This window comes from Drosophila tropicalis, unplaced genomic scaffold, assembly GCF_018151085.1.
Source record: "Drosophila tropicalis isolate 14030-0801.00 unplaced genomic scaffold, ASM1815108v1 contig_1063, whole genome shotgun sequence".
NCBI classification, from domain to species: Eukaryota; Metazoa; Arthropoda; class Insecta; order Diptera; family Drosophilidae; genus Drosophila; species Drosophila tropicalis.
Genome location: NW_027172426.1, coordinates 260,028 through 277,725, shown reverse-complemented (window position 1 = coordinate 277,725; position 17,698 = coordinate 260,028). Strand labels below are relative to the sequence as shown.

At 35.6% G+C, this 17,698-nt stretch overlaps 1 protein-coding gene across 1 annotated transcript in view; it reads left to right on the top strand.

The window, feature by feature from the left end:
* beat-Ib (beaten path Ib) overlaps window positions 1–17,698 on the top strand; it is a 73,867-nt gene that overhangs the window by 30,850 nt on the left and 25,319 nt on the right. The window lies entirely within an intron of this gene.

The following is a 17,698-nucleotide window of genomic DNA, read 5'->3' as shown; positions in this document are numbered from 1 at the left end:
TCTTTATATACTTGGCCAATCCCATAAAATGCATTTCATTAATTTTCTTTTTCTATTGTTAACCTCAGCCCAGTACAAAGGGTCCCCATAAAACTAACATCCTTAACTGTTACAATTAGACAAACGATACTGATGTTGATTTGATTGCCAATTCCATTTGATTTATCTGTTTGATCTTTTCTTAACTTATTGTTATTAAAATCAATTCATTGAAAAGTAGAAGTATGTAGTTAATTTTTGTATTATACTTTTCAATGAATTGTTTTAACAACAATATTATAACTTACTTAAGTTAAGGAAAGATCAGTATATAACTAGTTAATTTTTGTATTCTTTACTTAAAGAATAAAGTTTCTGTGAAATTTTTATCAGCAGTTTAACCTCACATTTTAAATCAATTACGGAATTGCTTCTCCTCCTTTGGGTTGTTCCACTCAATTTTCCATATTTCAATCAATCAATTGGGTTTTTTTTTTGGTGTCCTTTTTTTACTTTGGTTCTGTTCGGTATCTGGTGCTCTCTTAATATTGAATACCATCAATAACAATAATTTTCATAAATATGATAAGACATAAATCACAAAGTAGCAGGCGCCGCAAAGTGTCTGGCTAGGATAGAAGATGCTGGAGTCCTGGCTTCCTGGATATCCATCCCAATGTCACTTGGTCATGCAAGGCACGCGCGCGACAATACATGTGGAAGGGGGGGAAGCTGATGGGGTAAGGAAGATTGTGGTGTGCCAGGAGCCAGGCGGCTAGAACTAAAGAGTGTGAGTGAGTGGCTAAGCAGGACATGGGACAGGACACAGGACTCAATGTCGTCGTCGGGGCGACGGCGTCACGCGGCGTTGTCATGGCGCAATAAAAATAAAAATCTAATTAGTATGCCGTTGACAGTTTAATCGTGATTACGCTGGCAAAAATGTCAGCAAACCGGGTGGATGGGTAAGTGGCAAGAACCGTTGGTGAGCGGTTCGAGTTTAGGAGTGTCAACATCAACATGCCAACAGTTGATTCCTGTTCTGGCTGTTGCTGTTGCTGTTGCTCCTCTCTCCTTGTTGGACGTTTGTGCTTGGTATTTCCGGCAGCCGCCGCATGCAATGTGTGCGTGTCCCAACAACAAGTGAGGCTACTGTGCATCTGTATGCGGGGTGTGTGTGTGTTTGTGTGTTGGTGTCAAAAGCTTTGCGCTGAAAAATCTTGGCTCTCCCCGGTCACGGGTCACGGACTCGGTTCTCTTTGGTTGTGCCAAAAAAATAAAAGCAGGCTAAATAAAAATGTACAAAATATAATAAGCCACAGCCGGCGAGACAAGAGTCGCACCAAAATGTTAGAAAAATGAAAGAAAACCACGAGATGAGTTCAAAGAGTGCTATAAAAAACCCATTATACATAATGTCAATGTACCTAACCTTTTCTCTACACAAATAGATCTGTTTTGTGATTTAAAATGACTCTTGTTAATAAATAGTTTCTTTTCCAGGAAACACTTCCAAGGACTTGGATATAAAAATTTACTAGATACGAACCTCTTAATATTTTCACATATTTCAGTTCTGAAACTTTTGAAATAATTCAAACTGAATTCTTCAAAAATATTGGCCAAGGCAATATGAAGTTTCGAATATGATGATATTGAAAAATCAAATCACTTTTCTTTGAGTTATAAAGAGATTCAGGTTTTTCTATAATTTTCTATTGAACCTCGTCCTTATTCTAGACTCAATGTGTTTACATTCAGCTCGTATTTTAGTTGTCACGCGAATGTCACACCCACACATACTCATATGGACACACTCCTACTCACACACACACACACACACAAACACACATACGCCCATTTACAGCTAAAAAGCTTGCCTCAATGTTGGCCATTGAAATGCGTGTCTAGTGAAGGATATGCGGGACGTGATTGAAATTTTTAAACAGGCCCAACTAAGGGACTTTTGTTTAACGTGTATGACTAACTTGCTCACGTCACTTGGTTGTGTGCCAATAGCAGGAGCAGTAAGAGCAGTAGCAGCAGCAGTCAAAAATCAAAAATCAAGCTAGCTGAGACCGGAAACGGAAGTCGCCCGTATGAATTGCCCCGGCATTGCCACCCACGCACCATACCCCGCCATTACGTTTTGCCCAATTGCTCTTTCCACGATGTTAAAATTATAGTGCAACTTAAAATGAAGGCACAGAACAAATGAGAGGAGAATTTTCAAGTTCAGCACTCAAAAGTATGCAATGACTTATTTTTTAATAAAAAAGTCCTGCGAGTCAGCACATAAAGCCGGGATTTATGAGCATCTCTTTTACAACTTTATAATACCAAAGCGAACACTGACAATGAGTAAAAGCAAAATATAAAATGAAATTAAAGCTGCCGGAAATGCAGACAAAGCGTACTCGTAGGACAAGTCATTGCAGGCAGCCATTTTGCCTAAAGTGTCAGACGGAAAGAGGCGACAAAATCATAATAAAAATGAAAAACGGAAAAAAAAAACCAAAGAGAAAATATGAAACCGTCGAGAATTGAAATGAAATCTGAATCATATTGCAAAAAGGGAACTGTCTGAGGATGAGAAGTGACAAACAAACATTCTACCGTACGTTCATGGCATCCAATTGCATTCAACAGGGAAATATTAAAAAAAAAAAAAATAATCGTTGAAATATAATAATGAAAAATATTCTATAGAAGCAAAGTATGAGATAAAATGTAGAGAAAACAATGAGAAATTGTGAAAAAATGTAGCCCAATGCGATATGCCAACTGGAAGCTGGCAACGAAAAAGAAAAACGTAGTAAAAATGTGTTCAATGACGGACAAAAAATATTAAATTCAATAAAAAAAAGTTCCAAATGAAAGCCAAATGACAAAACCAAGACAATTGTAGTTCAATGGAGTTAGAGGAAATTACCTCAGGTATTACATTCGGACAACCAGGAATTAAGGTGTTGATGCGAGTGACATTTGCCTTGACAAAGCAATTTTTCTATATGCAAAGTGAATCACGATGGGCATTCTAAGTTACAAAAGATGATGATGATGGGGGAACTAAAGCGCGTGCATTATATACATAGATCCTGACATGATATGGTTTAGTAAGATTTCTGTCATTTGGCATCATTTCTAAGCTCATTAAAAAGAAAATTTTACTTTGTCCAAGATTTGCTCATCAAGCTTCATGGCTTTATCCGTTTCATGTTTGTTCCAAACAATTCCCAACTTCTTTTCCTATTAACTCTTGTTAAAGTCGCATATCTTACGCTCCAGGTGATCCATAGTTAACCTAGCTTGAAAAAGAAGTGTTCCATAGAAACTCACTTTGCTTAGTTCTCTCAGTTAACAATTTCCAGACTTGAGTTTTCCGTTTTTCTTTCTTCACGTTTTTTGTGTTAGAAGGGAGCGAGGTGGGCTTTTTTGTTTGGTTTGTTTGTTAGGGTCTATTACTTCCAAGCTGTTGAATGCGTCATCAAGAAATCCCCCAAGTTTAAGCTCTACACCTGCGACCAACCCACATCCTACCCCCTCACTATAAGCCCTTGTCTGCAAAAATTTTCTCGTCGCCTTTTCTTTTGTTAATATTTTTTGTATTTTTTTTGTTTTTTTTTGCCTTACTTTCATTAAGTTCCGTGTACAGGAAGTAAAAAATTTGTTGTTTTTGTTTTTGCTGGGTTCACTGGTCCAAGTGCTAATGCGGCCAGACAATGAAGGCGTGGCATGGGGGCAGAAAAACAACAACAACCGAATGGAAAATAAAAATTGTAGGAAAATGGCAAACAGAAGCAAAAAGTAGGCGTGGGGGCGGGCGAAATTAAATGAAAATGTGCTGCCACTGGACTGCCAATTACGAATGCGTAAATATTTTTGCTTGCAATTTAAAATAATTATTGCGTTCTCCCACAAAACAAGAGGCGCATTTTCTCTCACATTCTCTCCCTTTGTCATTCTATCTCTCTCTCTCTCTCTCTCTCTCTCTCTCTCTCTCTCTCTTTCTCACAATAGTCTTGTTTGTAGCCTATTATTTGCAGTATATGTTTATTTTTTCCCAGTCCTCTATCACTGCCCACTCATGTGTTTTTGGGGGCGTATAGTTCAGGTTGTTTACCAACATTTTGCGGTTTGCGTTTCAATTTTCCATGTCCATAGGGAAATAGCAGCAATATTATTTTAAACAATTTTCAAATTTTGATAGGGTAAAAAACAGAAAAATATCTAAAAATATATATGCGGAATGTTTATGTACTGGAATTTCCAAGAGCATAGAAATTATGAGAAAATTTCAAATAAGCCGATTTTAGAGTTTTTGGCTTCAACACATGAAGTTCATGAAAAGGATTCAGCTTTTTCATAGTTTTTAGATGTAAATAACTAAATATATACATATCTACCTAAATATTTTTCAATGCTGATGATTTCCAGAAAAGCTACTTATCTGGTCCAGAACAAGTTTTAGATTAGTTTTATTAAAACTATATTTATACCTCTTTCGCATGATTGGTTTTACCCATATTGTTAGAGTATTCAAAGCTTAATAACAACTTGTTTTTTTCTTTAAGTTTCTGCCTTTGTTATAAGTCCATAAAATCTTTATCATTATTATCTCTGGTCTTGATTTTCATCAAATTATCTGTCTGATTGTTTGATTGCTTTGGGTAAGCAAAAAAAGCAAAAAAAACCCCAAAAACAAAAACGAAACATCCATCCTGTTTATACATATCATATTAAATTAGCATTATTCACAACATTTCAAGAGCTATGAATATGCAATAGGTCGGCACACGTTGTCTCATCCTTCGAGCTCCTCTCTCTTACACGTCACTCTTCACGTTTCGTCAGCTCATACATCAATATATACATATATGTATGTGTCTGTATATGTATATAGTAAATACATGTATACTTTATGCATATATGTATTAATTTTCATGCGTCACGTCGGCGTCACGTTTTGATCATGATGATGAAGATGATGATGCCGCCGCCGCCGCCACGAATGAGGATGCTGCTGATGATGATGGTGATGGAGACGAGCATTTCGAAACAGACACCAATTCCGTGGGGTACGTTTACTTTCGTCAGTTAAAAGTTTTATTTTTCCTGCAAAAATTTTCTGCATATTCATCAAAAGTTCTTTATTCAACTTTCATATAGATGGATTGGTGGTTTGTTTGTTCATACACTAGTATGCGTATGTATGTATGTGTGTATTTGTGTGTGGCCATATTTATATTTTATTTTTATTGCTTTATTTTTGTATTACGTTGAAATCAAGAGGTTATGAGTATTCAAGGATTTTGATTGGTTTTCCCATTTAACGATGGGCCAATCTCCACTTAAAACTTTCGACTCAGATATTTGCCATATCCGATCAAATTTGTTATGGAAAAGTATTTAATCATTTTCGATAAAGGTAAATAAAAGAGCTCTAGTCTTTATTACACTGTATTTTTTTCTGTCTCTCTCTACCTCTCGCTCTCTCTCTCTCTCTCTCTTACTCGCTATCAATATAAGTCAAAATTGTATAAAAAATATCAAAGAAGTTAAATTCGGCTATGCCGAAGTTTATATACCCTTGCAGTCCTTGACAATAATAATTTCACATGTTCAAAATTTCTTTTCTGCAACTCAATTCATTAATATACAAACAAAACAATTTTACTCTTCATACTATGTACAATTTGTTCTTCTTCTTCCCTCATTCCCTAAGCAAAGCAACGCACGCATACACATACAGTTTATGTAGCGTTGCGTCTGTGTGTGTATGCATGTGCTCTGTTGATTTGATGATGACGTAGTAGGCAGCAAGCAGAGCTGCCGGCAGCGATTGAACCGATTTATATAGACTGTAACTTGTGTTCTATTTATCCGATCAGGGTCAAATTTTGGGATCTGAGATTTTATATCAAATTCTATTATATTGGTAAATTTCATGGGGATACTCCAATTTTTGCAAAAATTTTTGTTCCAGAGCTATATGATATAGTAGTCCGATCCCAAAGATTTTCATACTTTATCTCACCCGGGTAAAAAAAAAGCTCCCAAAAAAATTTCATCCCGATAGCTCTTAAGATGGCTGAGTAAAACGCGTACGCACCGACGGACAGACGGACAGACGGACAGACGGACAGACGGACAGACGGACAGACGGACAGACGGACAGACGGACATGGCTATATCGACTTAGCTTCTCATGCTGATCAAGAATATATATACTTTATGGGGTCGGAAACGTCTCCTTCTGTGCGTTACAAACATCTGACCAATTTTATAATACCCTCTGCAAGGGTATAATAATTTATGAAAAAGAATTTGCAACCATTTCTCATGACCATGCCTTGAAAAAGCACTTCAAAGTTTTTCAATAATTCAACCCGAGCAGAAATAAAAGTACCATATAGGACAAGAAACAAAATAAAACCAAAATGGTTTAATTTAGCTATGTTGAAGTTTTTATGCCCTTACCATTTGTAATTGATATGACATTTTAGCACATAAGTTAATAAAAAGGCTTAAATTTCAGTCATTGCTCATGAAACATCCAACTAGATTTGAAAACGGAGTTTTATGCTCATTTTAAAACTTGTTAATTAATTCTAAGTATGGTTAATAATTAAATTTTGGTGTTTGAAGTAAAACTTATAAAACAGTTCCTGTTTTTCATGAGACGAGTGCTACATACATATATTTATGTATGCATTTTACTTCATTAACCTGCTAAGAAGTTCAATAAGAAGATCTTAAACTAAAAGATATGTGCCATTATAAATTCTTCGAAATTAACTACTAAACCCATAGCACATATTTCTCTGCAGGGTATTTAAAAAGAAGCAAAACCCAAAAATAAAGCTTTCCCGCATTAAAATCACTTAAAAAATCGACGCCACATTTTCGTGTAGAGGAAAAACTTTCTGTGTGGACTTTTTACTAACATAAAGAGAGTGAGAGAGGGAGAGTGACACAAGGAGGAGGAAAAATATAAAGAAAACGAGAACGAGGCCTTCTTTCGCTTTGCTTCTTCCATTTTACCATTTTTATGATTTCCACACAATGAACGCACTTGGCGTACATTAAATGAAACCTCCAAAGAAGCATTTATCAAATTTTTACTCACCTCACCACATTTCTTTCTGTTTGCTCCCCCTGTCTGTGTAAGTAGCAGAATGACTACGGCTAGGTGGGAGTTGTAGTGCTCCGTCGTTTTTGTCGGGTTGTGTATTATTTTTGATACATTTATAAAACGGCAGGTGGGCGAACATAATGTGCGCTTAATGACAGCAATGAAGATGGCAAAATGATAAACAGCAAGAGCAAAAACAACAACGACCATAGATAGATAGAAGGAAAAAGAAATGAAAAACAAACAGTAAAATGGAAAATGTGTTTGGTCATTTTGTGGCAGAATGACCAATAAGCAAAACAAAACAAAAGAGGATTAGTTTTAAAAGGGTTTCTTTTTAAAATGTTGCTCTATTATCGAGAATTCTCGAAATCAATTGTATTAGGAAAAAATGTCCTTATAGTTCCTAATGGTTGTTTGATTTTTGTTAAAAAGTTACACAAAATGTTGCAGTTAAACGCTTTCCTCTTGTTCTATAGAATTTATGTTTCCTTTTCTTTTAAGAATTTTCTTGTTTCTATTAGTCATAATGACTATAATTATTATCATCATTCTGTCCTTAATGAATTGACTTTTGTTTGAAGCAAGAATGGAAGGAAGGAATTTTACTTTTGGTAACAAAACATTTCATTCAAATGATTCATCTTTTGTCTGACCAACTCATTTTCTACTCATCATTTGTATCTTTTCCTTCTTTGCCGCTCTCTGGACAAACTTTAAATGTCAATTAGTTGTCATAACGCCGACGAAGGAGATGGCGAAGAAGTAGAAAATGGCTATAAAAGAAACGAAAAATTGTTGTTTTTTTCATGTTGTGCCCTCTTCTGAATATTATTTCGATTGCAAGAAGCAAAAATGTCGAAATAATAATAATTTATAACTATCAATGTCATAAGTTCATGACATGCTCATCAATCAATGCATTAGACAGCTCAGACATGGGCGGAGAAAAAGTGAGCTGAGCTGTGGGCGTGCCAAAACGTCGGCTGTCCAAGAGTTTTCCATTTTCCCTTCATGCTGTTGTGTGGTTGTTGCTGTTTTGTGGCAGTGCGAAAAGCAAAAGTTTTCGTGGCATTGCTCATAATTTTATGTTGCATACTTTGCTGCGCCCAAGTAATATCCACGCTACAATTGACAGCAATTGCGTTTCGGTTTGGCTCCCCCCACCATTTCTTCCTGACATCTTCACCCGTGGGTAGTATTTGCCAAACTTGTCTAAGTATTGCGAAAACTTGTGTATTTTCGAGTTGAACATGGAAACTTTTCGTTTTGATGGCAATGCGAAGAAGTTTTTCGAGCTCTGATACTGACAACTGATTGAGTTTTATATTAATTCTCATGATTTGTATTTTATTTAGCCAGGGTTTTAAATGTATCAAAAGAGAAAAATTATTACATATGTATATTAAATTTAATCCATAAATGGTGGAAATGCAAGAAACATTGTGCATCATCAAACATTATTTTTTATATATCAGAGATTAAAAATAGTGAAAGAAGAATGAAAAGAAAGCTTTGCAGTAATTCTAAATGCTTTAATTGCTTATGCCTTTTCAACGGGGTTTCTTCAACGCGATTGTTTGGAGTTGTGTGGTTACATTTCCTCTTCGGTAAACCACAAACGTCTCCACACACACATGCTCCTCACACTCCCACAAACACATACATATATACAATCACATAAATCGCTTTCGAAAAAGAGAAGCCCCAACTTTAGCTGGAGGCCAAAAATTCTCAGGTGTTGTTGCAGTAAATTTCTTTTTCACTTTAAGTTTCATTCATCTTTTACCTTTGGGATATTTTTCTTCGTTTCGTTTTTTACATTTCCTTGTTTGCATTTCTTTCTTTTTCCATTGTTGTTTATATCCGTCTGTTGTGTTACTGCTGCCTCTTCCTCGTCTCCTTTTCCTTTACCCGCTTTGGCTTATTCAAATTGAGTCAATTTTTGTTAAATTTCCGTTGGCTTCCATCTATATATGTATGTATGTATAAGTATTTATAGGGCAAAATGGATCGGCTGCTGTTTGCCTAAAGGTTAACGTGGTACTCTTACTCCAGCTTTTGCTACTGATGTTGGCTACGTTTCTGTTGCTGTTGCATTCCTTGGACCGTCTATAATCCTGGCCAGCGTTGAATGTGTTGGCACAAAAAGCCAATTTAAAAGTGCCAACAATGATTTATGTTTTATGTCTTTCAGCCCAGACTTTACTTTGCCTCGTTTTTCTGCTTCCTTATTTTGTTTTCTTTCTCTCGTTTTCTGCATTTAATAATAATTTAAATACGAAATAACTTGGCATAACTTTAATTTAAACAATTAACCCAAACACGGCACAATGTTTGTAACTAATAAAACTAAATGACTTAATATCCTGCACATCAAGATTCCCCCAAGAAGATCCTTTGACTGGGGATTGCGTGCCACAACCAAAGTGGCAAAAGGCGCATAATTAAAACAACAACGAACACCATGTAAAGCCACTAAAACTAGTGCTAACGTCTCCATTTATACCCTTATAAATACGTACATACATATATATAAACCGCTTTCAGTGGCAAAAAGTCATTGGACTTCCTGCATATGAGTGTGTGTGTTGGTATATGAAAATAGTGTGTATATGAGGGTGTATGTGTGTGTGTACCAAGAACATTTGCTGCAAAAGGCGCAATTAAAGTACACGAGACACGGACACGACAACGAACAACAAACAACAACATAAACGACAATAACAAGGAAGAGCGACAACGCAAAAAAACATGAGGTAAATGCATGAAGGCTTTCAGTTACTCTTTCCATCAAGAGTTTTCTCGATACATCGAAATTTGTTGCTCAAAACATAGCTTAATGTTATCTGCTCTTAACTGAGAGTCAAAACTCCAATCAACAATAAAATTCATCTATCAAATTTTAGTTCCGTTAAAGGGTAATGTAAAAAATCACAGCCTATTGCTAATTACATAGCAAATTATATATAGCCACCGTAAAACTCCTGCCAGGTTATTTAGCATAGAAACACTCGAGTTCCATAATTAATGAGGCAACGCGACTTTTAGGTTTATTTTAAATTAAAGACATTAAAAACTCTCAATCGTCAACATCATTTTTCGTCTCTTAAATTGGTAATGTGCAGAGTCCTTAAAAAACTCTCTTTTTTGTTTCTTTCAACAAAAATGCAGTTTACATTATGTGGCTGTAGTTCTTCCTTAATGAGAAATGTTTTATTTTTAGTTTTTAGCGAGTTAGTCTTGACATTTGCACTTAAGTTAATGACAAACTCTTTGACATCACTGATTAACTCTGAGTATGACATACAAAGAGCAACAATGGCAATGACAAGGACAACAACAGCAGCAGCATCGGGAACCACTACTTACTCCTGACCCGGCAACGTCCTTTCTGCATAGCCTGGCAGTTACAAAAGCCATTATAACCATATGTCCCTGGCAAGCAGCACGAGAGCATCATCACAGTTCTGCTCGTCCTTTACCGTTGAAGGGCTTCCGTATATTGTATGTGTGTGTGTGTGTGTGAGCATTACAAAGTGTCCTGAGTTAAGTAAATGTATGTAATAATACAGCTGGTAATAGTTGGCTTCCAATGCTGATAAGCTAGAAAATTGCTAGAAAAAAAACGAACAAATGTCGAGTGCAAATAGAAAAGCTAAATATAATTGAATTATTAAGCATAAATAGAACTCGTCTTAGTTTCTAGATTTGAAATTCTTTTTAATTAGAAATGGTCCCGAAAATGAAATAAAAGAATTTTATTTTAAAACCCCATGACTCCTTTAATTATAACTAATTTCTCGTCTCCGACTTGATTCTACACACATTCTTCCAGTTTCTGTAAGAAATTGAATCCTTCTTTGCTACACTCTAGCCTCAATTTGCCAGCCAATTAATTAATTACACATAATTCATATATTTGAAGCTTAACAAATAAATCACTTAACTCTCTAGTGTAATTATACCATCCCATCCGCCGCCAAGCTAATCATCAAATTTCAAACTCCATTCAGCAAATGAGACGAGAAAAGGGGGCCTTAAAGTAGTCGTAAATTTTTGCCATAAATTTATCCAAGTAGAAGACATCATCCTTTCAGCCTGTCTGGCTGCCTGCCTGCAGTTGATGGGTGAAATTATAACTCACACCAGACGTGATAAATCAATAAAAGTGTCCCAAACAGGAGGAGTCTCTCCATCTCAAGGTGTTTACTCGTCTGATGACTTTCCTGTCAATGTAAATAATGGCAAGCGACATAAATGCGAAATATAAAGTGACATAAAGTCTGGCTAAAAGATTAATACGGCTAAAAGGCAACGTTGCCATGTGCAACGAACTAAAGTGTTTCTTTGCACAAAGTGTTTTCAAAGAAGTAAATTATTTTTATGTTTTCAAAGTCAACTGTATAGATTAAAATTAAAATATAGTATAGCAAATGCATTAGGATACAGTTCTTGAATTTATTATCTTCTTCATTTTCTATGAATAAATATATGTACTTGTTATTTTCCGTGATCTACAGTCCTTCTTCCCAATTAATAATGGTTTCATTCGAAATGCGTTTTAAATTATAATCTTTTGCAGTCGTTTTTAATTAGAACTGGAAATAATTTCGCATTATTAGCAAATGGTACCAACTTCTGTTTATGTCCAATGTTAGTCGTAGAGTCGTAGTATCTCATTTACACATTAGATATTATTTCTCGTACGATAACGGTACTATTTTCTGGGTATAAAATGATAAAAATTTTCAAATCTCCATCAAACTCAATGCAGATGTCAACTAACTTTAAATAAACCATTTACGGACTATTATTTATGTTGTTTTTTTTTTCGTATTTTGTCGCTGTTGACATTACAAATTTCTGTCTTTTGTTCTTTCTCTCGTTTTAGGTAATTGATTGCAGAATGAAATTAATTTCAAAGTGTCTCTCTCTCTGTGTGTGTCTGTGTCTTTGTCTGTGTTTTGACTTGGTTGAGTAAGTGCGGGTCATATATCACAAAATTTGACGACGACGAAAAAACAACTACTAAATAATTGTTAATGTATTACGAATAATTTATGGCACTATTTCATAAAAAGCAATAATTTTTCAATATCAAACCAAGCGAAGGAGTCTCGTTACTCTACTTTGCTACCCACCAAACACCCAACCACTACCCCAAATGGTTGAGGGGGTTATTACCCCCAAAAAATTTTTGCACAGTTGCAGTTGAAGGTTCTCTCCACATTCTCTTCACTCTATGGTCTTCTTTGTGCTTTCGTAATAAGCTTGATAAATAATAAAAGAGAGCACCCAAGTAAAGTACGGATGAAGGCAAGAACCAAAAAGAGGTGAAGGCAGGATGGGCAGCATGCGGAAGGGGCGGGACGCAACAAAGTGAAATTTATCATTTTTCATAGCTGCAAGCTGCACTTTCTGAAACATTTCACTCAGCCGAGAATGAAGAGAGAGTGAGCGAGAGAGAAACAGAGAAAAAGAGAGACAGAGAGAGAGAGAGAGAGATTGGTGGATGTGGATGGAGTGCCTAGTGGATAGGGGAGCGTCATATTTTTGGGCTGCTTAGATGTCAGCATCTCATGTTTGTTGTTACAAGAGAGGGGATACGATGGGAGCTGGTAAGGATTTGGGAGGAAACTCTGGCAAATGTTTACGGAAAAAGATTAATTGATTCCACTTGGCTGCATCCAGAGTGTCCCCGTTGGGTGTCCTTACTTCAGAGTTTGAAGAAGCAGCAGAATGGAAAAGAAGACGGCGGTCGAGAGGTAGGGTGGAGGATTTACCAAAGTAGGAAATTGTTGAATTGGTTTGGTTTTGGTATCTGGTGTCCATTTTGGCTTTGCTTTGGCTAAGAATTCTGAGGTTTGAATATCTTAATTCTGTTTCTTAAGAATTTCATCAAAAGTTGTTGCCACTTGTTTTTTTTTTTTTTAGTTACGTTTCAAACGAATGATTTATGGTCGAATGAAATGTTTTAAAAAAGAAATAAATGAAAATCTTTTTTAACTTTGGATTAATCTTTAACCAACCTCAGCAAGAGGGTGCATATACGAGAGGTCTGTTAAGCATTACTTTTTATCTACTGAAAAGTTTTATTCAGATCTTAAATTTAGGAGGTGAATATAAATATCGAATGCGAAATCTTCGAGGGTGGCACCAATCTCGATGATTTGGCATTATAATGGGCATTAGGCTACTCTTTACGATGGAGGAATCCAAACCTTATTCTCTGTTCTTAATCCTTTTCAGTGAAATATTCAACTTCATCATTCTGATGAGAGTTTACAATTTGGAAAAAAGCTTTGCATCTTGCTTCCTTTCCTGGTTATGGCAGTAAGCAAACAGTGAGAAGAGAAAAAAACTTACTTGGAAAACTTCGGTCACGGTCGCCATGTTGAGAGGTTGAAGGTTTCTTTGCATTCACCAAGAAAACGCAAGACGAAGAGACAAAAAGAAAGAAAGCAAACGGGAGAACGATATTGAGCAAGGGCCAAAAGTCTGACGAAGGAGCCAAACACAGTTTAATGTTTGACAGGGCAAAACAAGTGACAACTGCTGCCAACCAGCCCAACCAATCCCCAATTTTGGTCCACATCCTTTTGCGGTTTTAGGTTAACTTTAGCTTGTCAGCCATTTTGAAGTGACAAATATATTTAATTGCTTGCAAAAGTTTGTGCAAGCGAAAAGTTTCTCTTTTTTTTTTCTGTTATTTCGCTTGCAATTTAGTTTATTTTGATTTTGGGTTTTCTGTTACCAATTCTCCTACTGCATGTGTGAAATAGACGTTTTTGTAATTGCTTGTAATTACTTTTTCATTTGTGGCCTTAATGAAATTTTCTGCATTTTATTTTTGGTATGGTTTTTTTTCTCTTTTGCCAGTGGACGACTGGCGGGGATAATGCCAGTCCTTTGTTATTCAATATGACTGTGGCTGGGCTTCATTCTTAAAAATGCAACAGCCTGCAACATAATTTCTGCTGAATTAACATTTTAATAGCCAAAGCAAGGCATGGGGTCTGAAGCTGAAGAGGACAATGACTTTACGAATGGGGAATGCAAAATGAGAACTGACTATAGTTGAATGATTAAAATTTCAGTCCATTCGCAAGAAAATTAAAAAGTATAAAAAATGGAATGCAGATTAAAGATGAAGTGAAAAACACTTACTGTAGTACAATATGATAGACGTTCTCCCCTTCAACCAAAGTAACACACTATTTACATAAGACATAAATAAAAGTAGGGATTCTATAAATATAAAGTTATATTATTATTTTAAAGACAGCAGAAGCAGACAGCAGAAGGTCAGCAGGTAGTCTATTTAGCTATTTCGAGAACCACCAAGTTCTATCATCAACAGACTTTGCTAAAGAAGCTCTAAATTGCAATGGTCATACCATATCCTGAACTACCAACTAAGCCCGCGTAACGCGAACTTGAGGAATTCGATACATACAATTCTGTAGTGTTAAATAATTAACACTACGCAAGTGAACATCATATGGAGAGTATAAAACCGTTATTATGTAGGGGTTGTCAAATTCTTTGACCCAATATGCTCCATTCTCAATTGAAGATATGTGAATATTAAACGAATATTTTGTTTTAAAAGATACGACTTAATCTTTGACTGATGACTATGATGACGATGACGATCTAGCAGACTAGAATTTAAAAAGCTTCAACAGCAGATCAACTTTTTGTGCATAATGTAAGAGCTTCGCCTTTATATGGACAATTTGATCACCTTTTTGCTGCCTTAAATATAATGTTCTTGAAGAAAACCACGAACAGGCTTAAATCAAAGGATTGATATTAAGTATTTAATAAAGGAAATCAAGTGTAAGGCGGGCATGATCATAATAGTCGTGTAGTAGCTAGTGAGCAAGATGGAACGACACGCAGCTGCCGTACCCCTCTGGTCGACTCACTCATTTTATCACTAAGGCCATTTAAAAACTTTAAATACAAATCTGTATTTTTAACTCAAAGAAACATTGTTAATAAATATGACTAAATAAGGAAATCCTTAAATAATATTAAATAAAATAAAAATGGAAAGTTTAATCCCACATTTAATGAATGAGAATTGAATATAATTAAAGAAAGATATACCCTAATCGATTATTTTACTTTGTTGTCCTTTAATACTTATCGTTTCATGGTATTTACATATATTTGCCTGTCGTTTTACATCTAAATGATTACGCAACTATAATTTAAAATCAAATGCCACATACGAACAAAAAGTGAATTGAAATCTCTAGTTTTGTATTTCAAACCATTAATTATAGACAATGGCATTAATCATGTTTTACACAAGTTGCTATCAATTCTACATATTGAATAATGACATTTAGGTAAATCACATGAAAAATGTAATTATAAAAAAAATTTAGTGTTTTTGTTTTGTTTTGCTGTGCTTAAAACAAAAACACTAAACGTCATTTAATATATGATTGTGATGTAAAATCACTTGACTGAAAATTAACGTCAACGGAAAAGGACTTATCCCAGCAATGTCGAATGTTGAATGCCCTTGCTCTTTTATCAAGTCTTTTGGCATTATTGTTAATCTTAAACAAAGTTTGGGCACTACGTTTGTCCCGTCTGTGATTTGGTTTTTTCTTAAAGGTGATATAATTATTGTTGGATATGGTAAACTATCTTTATAACTGGTATAGGGTATCAAAAGGTCCACACTCACTCTGAAAATAAACAATATTTATGGATATATTCGAGAATTATGACTCTTACACAACATTAACGAACCAAACACAAACATAAATTCCAGACTAACACATTTTTTATGCAAAATACTTAAAAAATAATAACGATAGCGGATGAAAAAACTTTTAGCACAAGGATAAAATCGCTCAATAGTAGTGGATAGGGGCGGAAAACGTGCTTTTGGAAGTTTTAACCCAAAATCACTCGGGAATATTGGTATTGGTTTGGTTTGGTAGGTGTTTATGAGATTACCTTGGACTTGTTTTTTTTTTTTTTTTTGTGGATTTTGTTCTTCTCTTTTTTGTTTGCCTGTTTGTCAACACTAATCTGGTGTTCGGAGAGGAAATCGAACTCCTGCTGCGACAATACAATCAATCTCCACCTATGACCTCCACTCCTGGGCTCCACCCTGCCGCCTACCTCTTCTTACTGAACCGGAAATCAAAATAAACAACAGCAAATCAGTCAAACAAACAAACAAACAACAAGAGCTGAGCAAAGGAGATACATATAGATGGACGGGGGAAAGAACAGTTCCAAGGGAGTTTGTAGGAAGGGAGTTTTCTGGCTAAAAGCAATAAGATCGAAAATGTGTATGGGCTGGGTGCCATGTGGGATGAAGTGGAATGATGCTGGGGTTGCTCCATCCACATCCATTCAAGTAGCCTAAGTAAGACCAAAGGCAATTTTTGTACGTTACTAAATTGGGTGCGGTAAGTCTGGGCAGGGCGGCGGATGGTTTTCGCATATAGGCTGGAATGGGATGGAATGAGAAGATGTGGATGCCAATAAAAGCTGATGGAAAATCAGATGAGTGTGACTCTGTGTGGGTTGACACAATTAGCTGGAAATTTGTGTGCCAGTTGCCATTGGTGTTGGCGTTTGGTAAAATCAATAAGGGGACCAAGTGAAGTGCGTTGTCAGGAGTTGGGATTTTGGGGATTGGATTGCGTATCAATTAATATTTAAGCAAACAAATTACTTGCATTAAGATGATACGAGACTTATCTAATGTAATGTAACCTAAGCTTGGACAAATTAATTGTGAATGATTAGAAAGGGGTATGCCATTAAATTAATGTCCTGCACAATCGTTAATTTTAATGCAGGTTAGGGTAAACATTAAGAAGCATTACTTCGGAGACAAATTTTGTTATTGATATTAATATTATATGCATAGAAATTTAAGCTTCAATACATGTTCTTCTATTAGGAGATATAAATAAAATTAAAATGTAGTCAAGTTTTTTCCCATTGATTTTCAGTAAATAAATTTGTAATTTTTGTAAAGTAAACAATAGTAAGCCTTAGTTCTATACTTTTAACCCTTTCAAATTCTAACCCCTCTTCATTCCCGTAGAACATTGTTCAGTATCGCATAATCTCTACTATAGCCATATCTTTACACAAAAACGTACCATAAACAACACTTTCGCTTTGGCGTTCTGCTTAAATTTTTAGCTTTCTCTCTCCCCTTAGCACAAAGTGCCCATTTCCACTTAAGAAACCTTTTTCATAGGGCTTTTAAGGGGAAGTAGAAATGCGGTTAGCCCAGCCCACTTGATAATAAAGACATTTCTCCACCTAAAAAGAAAAAAGGAAATTTTTTTTCATTTTTTTTTTGTATTTACAACATTATGTTGGGTGGCTTAAAGTGAGGACGAAAAGGTGTGGGCCATTCAAAATGCCGCCACTCAAGTGGCTCAAGTTTGCTTATAGTGTACGCAGAAATTTATGCCATTTTATGGCCAACTTTTAGTGGTCAATGCTGATGCAGTAGTAGCAGCAGCAGTAACAACAACAAAAGCCACATTAACAAGAACTTCAATCTACAAGTAGTCCCATAAAGAA